The sequence below is a fragment of the Rhamphochromis longiceps genome, linkage group LG17 (genome assembly GCF_057381845.1).
Source record: "Rhamphochromis longiceps isolate RC_006_pf linkage group LG17, R_longiceps_female_GT1.1, whole genome shotgun sequence".
NCBI lineage: Eukaryota > Metazoa > Chordata > Actinopteri > Cichliformes > Cichlidae > Rhamphochromis > Rhamphochromis longiceps.
This window is the reverse complement of record NC_140573.1, coordinates 21,175,222-21,181,221: the sequence shown is the minus strand read 5'-3', so window position 1 is coordinate 21,181,221 and position 6,000 is coordinate 21,175,222.

Genomic DNA, 6,000 nt, shown 5'->3' with positions numbered 1-6,000 from the left:
AACTGACACTTGTGAGACTTTATCAAAGGTGAAAGCATCACAGCAGATGCCTTTGTGTCAAAGTAACTGAGGATAAAACAGAAAAACATGAAGGTGATTTTCCTGGCCTGGCTTTTTATACAAATATTCTGCAGTAGATCAAAACCAAAGGAAAACCATTAATCAACACATGAACATTACCTGATGCTGCTGACATGAAGCAGAGCAAAGTTACAGAGGTTTGATTAGAGACGCAGCTAAGCGTTTTGCAATGTTGCATAATTTAAAGTTTAAATTTGTTCAGTATTGAACAGCAGAAATGAGACTTTCTTTTTGGAAGTAACTAAAAGGAAAACAAAAAACAGCAGCCGACAGCACTGTAAACAACGGTAGACTTGTGCGTAACAAGCAAGCGAATAATGCAGAAAACAGATTTTTAGATGGGAAACTGTTCTTGAAGTATACTTAGAGAGAGAGAGAGAGAGAGAGAGAGCTGTGCATGAAGTTTGATTTTATTGGGGTGGAAGCAAAGCAGCAAAAGTCGGAGGGAATTCATGACGATGTTTATGTGAAGCATAGTTTGGATCTTCTTTTGCTGCTGGTTCAGTCAATATTGTTTGGAGAGAGATAAAAACCTGCAGCTTCAGAATTTAACGCAAAAAGGAGGTAAACACAAAGACACCAGAATCAGCGAGCTGTCGGCTTTCAGCCTCAACCGTGTCCGTGCCGTCGGGTGAGAAAGGCGACATCTCGCTGATTCTGATCCGTCGGCGGGTCCGTGCTTTGTGTTTACATCTTTGTGCAGAATCCGTGTACCTGCTCTCATTTACTGTTTTAGCTGTTTGGTGGTTGTTGAAAATTTGTGAGGTTTACCCTGAGATTCTGGTATTTCGGGCAAAATACATTTATATTTAAAAAAATCGATTCAGGATTTAATGAATCGATATCACGTTAACTAAGCTAGAATCGATTTTAATCGATAAATCGATTATCAAAACCCAGCCCTAGTATCTAATGTGCATTAGACTCATGTTACATTGCGGGCCACATAAAGCCCACTTTGATCTTATGTGGGCCACACCAGTGAAAGTCCCAGTTCTCCCAGTATACAGAAATTTAACTACACATTTAATGAATGAGGTATATTAATAAGAAAAAGAAGCGAAATTTCAATTGTATGTCTCATATTTTCTATATCGTAAAGAAAAGCTGCTGTAGAAAATGAAAGAAATCTGCCAACACAACTCTTTTGGCTTACAGTGTAAGTAAAATCACATTTAATGTTAATCAGAGTGCTTAACATCGAATTTTTTGCAACCGAGATGCAGATATTTATATTGTACTTTAGGCACTGTGCTGACTGCTGAGATTCAAGAAAAACAAAAACAAAACAACAACTATGATTATATTATAAAGTACAAAATAAATAAAAATCCTGCACAAACACTCAACGAATTAAAGCCAGTATAATGGCATAAAAACCATTTTAAGCATCTTGAAAGTTCATTCAGGCACGGTGGTTAGCACTGTTGCCGCACAGCAAGAAGGTCCTGAGTTCAATTCCACCATCAGGCCGGGGTCTTTCTGTGTGGAGTTTGCATGCTCTCCCCGTGTCTGCGTGGGTTCCCTCCGGGTACTCCGGCTTCTTCCCACCGTCCAAACACATGCAGCTTGTGGGGATAGGTTTATTGGATAATCCAAATTGCCACTAGGTGTGAATGTGCGAGTGAATGTGAGTGTGAATGGTTGTCTGTCCCTGTGTGTTAGCCCTGCGACAGACCGGCGACCTGTCCAGGGTGTACCCCGCCTCTTGCCCTATGACAGCTGGGATTGGCTCCAGCGCCCCCCCGCGACCCTGAAAAGGATAAGCAGTAGCGAATAGATGGATGGATGGAAAGCTCATTCAGACATTAACTTTCTGCTGTTTTAATGGAAGGTTGTATAGTTTAAAAAACAACAACAAAACACACTTACCTCATCAAAAATCTATTGTTTTTCTATCATAAACTCAACAAAAATATAAATGCAACACTTTTGTTTTTGCTCCCATTCCCCATGGGATGGACGTAGAGACCTAAAATTCATTCCAGATACACAATATAACCATCCCTCCCAAACAGTGGTCACAAATCAGTCCAAATGTGTGGTAGTGGGCACATCTGCTATATTGAGATAATCCATCCCACCTCACAGGTGTGCCACATCAGGATGCTGATCTGACATCATGAGTAGTGCACAGGTGTACCTCAGACTGCCCACAACAAAAGGCCACCCTGGAATGTACAGTTTTTTGCGCTATTGGGGGTCTGGGGACCCAGAACCGGTCAGTATCTGGTGTGACCACCATTTGCCTCATGCAGTGCAACACATCGTCGCATGGAGTCTATCAGATTGTCAATTGTGGCCTGTGGAATGTTGGTCCACTCCACTTCAATGGCTGTGCGAGGTTGTTGGATATTCGTGGGAACTGGTACACGCTGTCGTATACGCCGGTCAAGCACATCCCGAACATGCTCAATGGGTGACATGTCCGGTGAGTATGCTGGCCATGCAAGAACTGGGACATTCTCAGCTGCCATCTGCCCTGAACAATGTGAACCATGATTCATCCGTGAAGCGCACACCTCTCCAACGTGCCAGACGCCATCGAATGTGAGCATTTGCCCACACAAGTCTGTTACGGCGACGAGCTGGAGTCAGGTCAAGACCCCGATGAGGACGACGGGCATGCAGTTGAGCGTCCCTGAGACGGTTTCTGACAGTTTGTGCAGAAATTGTTTGGTTGTGCAAACCAATTGTTCCAGCAGCTGTCTGGGTGGCTGGTCTCAGACGATCTTGGAGGTGAACCTGCTGGATGTGGAGGTCCTGGGCTGGTGTGGTTACACGAGGTCTGTGAGGCCGGTTGGATGTGCTGCCATATTCTCTGAAACGCCTGTGGAGACGGCTTATGGTTGAGAAATGAACATTCAATGCACGGGCGACAGATCTGGTTGACATTCCTGCTGTCAGCATGCCAATTGCACGCTCCCTCATTGCTTGTGGCATCTGTGGCATTTTGCTGTGAGACAAAACTGCACATTCCAGGGTGGCCTTTTGTTGTGGGCAGTCTGAGGTACACCTGTGCACTACTCATGATGTCAGATCAGCATCCTGATGTGGCACACCTGTGAGGTGGGATGGATTATCTCAATATAGCAGATGTGCCCACTACCACACATTTGGACTGATTTGTGACCACTGTTTGGGAGGGATGGTTATATTGTGTATCTGGAATGAATTTTAGGTCTCTACGTCCATCCCATGGGGAATGGGAGCAGTAACAAAGGTGTTGCGTTTATATTTTTGTTGAGTGTATAAAAGCTTTCCCTTATTTATTATCTTATTTTATTATTATATAATTCTAAATAAAATAATGGAATTTTAAATAAATTAAAATTAAATGTTGCTGTAGAAAGAAAAATGAAAAATAAAAAAATAAATCATGTACTTTTGATCATATTTTGTACTTTAGAATAAAACAGCTGCTGCCACTAGATGGCAGCACAGTCAAACTAAATGCTGCATGTCTGCAGTGCAGCCCTGTTTATGGCTGATGTGAATTAGATCAGTTCTAATGTTGAGGCCACTCAATTGTCTATCCTTATTAATTGTGATAGTCATCCCAGAACATAGAAAGACATAAAAAAACATTGTTCTTATCTTTTTCAGTCACAGTAAGATGTCAAATTCAGCTGCATTGATAGGACATCTATTTAGTTTACTCCTACACATGTCATGATTGTTGATGACCCTCACCCACTGTCATCACAATCTTTGTCTGTTTTTGCTCTTTTAAAAAATACTGTTTACTCTTTGCAATCAGAGGACAAAAGAAATAATAAATCTGTAACATACATAAATATCTACGTTTTTCAGTATAAAAAATATCATCTTGTCACATCTTGTCACATTATTATGCCAACTCAAAGTTCACAGCTAAGCTTGCCTACCTCTGTGACATTTTTTCACTGCCGAACCAGCTGAACATCTCACTTCAAGTTAGAAACAGCAACATGTTTTTTGTTGCAGGCAGAGTTGAAGCCTTCAAGAGGAACTTGCTTTGTGGGCTAAGAGGACCCAGGAAAAGTCTCACTTCTTTGAAAACTCCCTTCAGGTGTCTGTCAACACCTTTCACAACTGGCAGAAAAATTTGATGAATATTTCCCCGAGGAGCCATGAGAAGGACACACATGGATTTTGGACCCATTTTTTTTGTGGATCCCACTAAAAATGATGTTGCTTTGCTCTCACATCTGGAATCCCAGCTTCTGGAAGTTTCCACCGATAGCGCTTTAAATTTGCAGCAGGCCAAACTGGAACTAGGTTCCTTATGGATTCCTGTTTCAAAGGAGTACCCATGTCTGGCACTGAGAGCTGTGAAACTCCTCCCATTTACAACTACATATCTGTGTGAATCAGGATTTTCCATTGTGGCCACAACCAAGACCAGAGAACAGACTCAGAGCAACACTGGAAGCTACTATGAGAGGGAGCCGTTCCCCCATTCTACCCAGACTGGATTTGATGGTGTTTGCTGTTGTTCATTTGCTGAAGTAACTTTTAGATTAACTCACAGATTATACGGCTATGTTTTCATTTGCACTTTATTTAAATTTTATAACAGTTTATTCCTTTATTTATGCAATTTCTATTTTTCCCTTTTTTCTTGTCTTTCTTGCTGTTGTAACATTGAATTATCAGTTATTTTTGTGGTATTAAGTCTGACTTGAGCCTTTCAATTTCTACATGCAGTTTGATTTGTTCCATGAATTGTTCACCTGTTTTGTTTTATGTGCTTGTTCACATAGACACAATAAATAAATGTCTTTGTGATTATTACACTGCATCATGTTATTTATTTGACAAAGTTTTAGTTGTTAAAATGAAGTAGATTTGATTTAGTTATTAAATATAAATCAAACCAAAAGCAACAACAATTTATTCAATACAGTGTTAATATCTATGGGCTCCCAGCCACTTTGTAGTGGAAAAGTTGGGCCCAGAGGTAAAAACAGGTTAAGAACTCCTGATCTACAGTACATAATGTCATCAAAAGAATCTGAAGAAATCTCTGCATGCAAGGATCAAGGCTGAAAATCAGTATTGGATGCTTATGATCTTCAGGCCACAGCTCACTGTTTTGTCTACACATGCAGGTTAAAGCTCCATCATGCAGAGATGTTGTTGGTGCCATCTCCAACATGGATGAAGTGAAGAATCGGGCATCGTGGTGCCAGGACAACCACCTCCAGCTGAACGTCAGCAAGACCAAGGAGCTGGTGGTGGACTTCAGAAGGGGTCAGCACAGAGACTACAAGCCCATTATCATCAATGGAGCTCCAGTGGAGAGGGTGCAGTCCTTCAAGTATCTTGGTGTCCACATCTCCTCAGACCTGACATGGGCTGCCCACATTCAGGTCCAGACCAAAAAGGCTAGGCAGCGCCTATATCACCTACGACAACTGAGGAAGTTCAGGGTCTCTCCAAAGATCCTCAGGATTTTCTATACAGGCGCTGTGGAGAGCATCCTCACACAGAACATGACATCGTGGTTTGGGAACAGCTGTGTGAAGGACCAAAAAGCTCTCCAGAGAGTGATCCGTACAGCAGAACGGTGCTGCAGGATTGCTCTCCCCCCGCTTCAGGACACCTACACCAGGAGATGCCGGACTAGAGCAGCGCAGATACTGAAGGACCCGTCCCATCCTGGCAACAAACTGTTCCAACTTCTGCAATCTGGTAGAAGGTTCCGCATCTTCCGGGCAAGGACAGAGAGACTCAAGGGGAGCTTCTATCCCCAAGCCATCCGTGCCCTAAACACACACACCCGCCCTCTCACATCATCTATAATTGACTGAGTCAGGACTCTTCCAGACACTAAACCAAGGCACAATGTACATTTCAATTTCTTTAATTTTAAATATGTTTATATTGTCTATCCTGTAAAATAGTCAGATGTCTATTCATATTAAAGTACAGAAT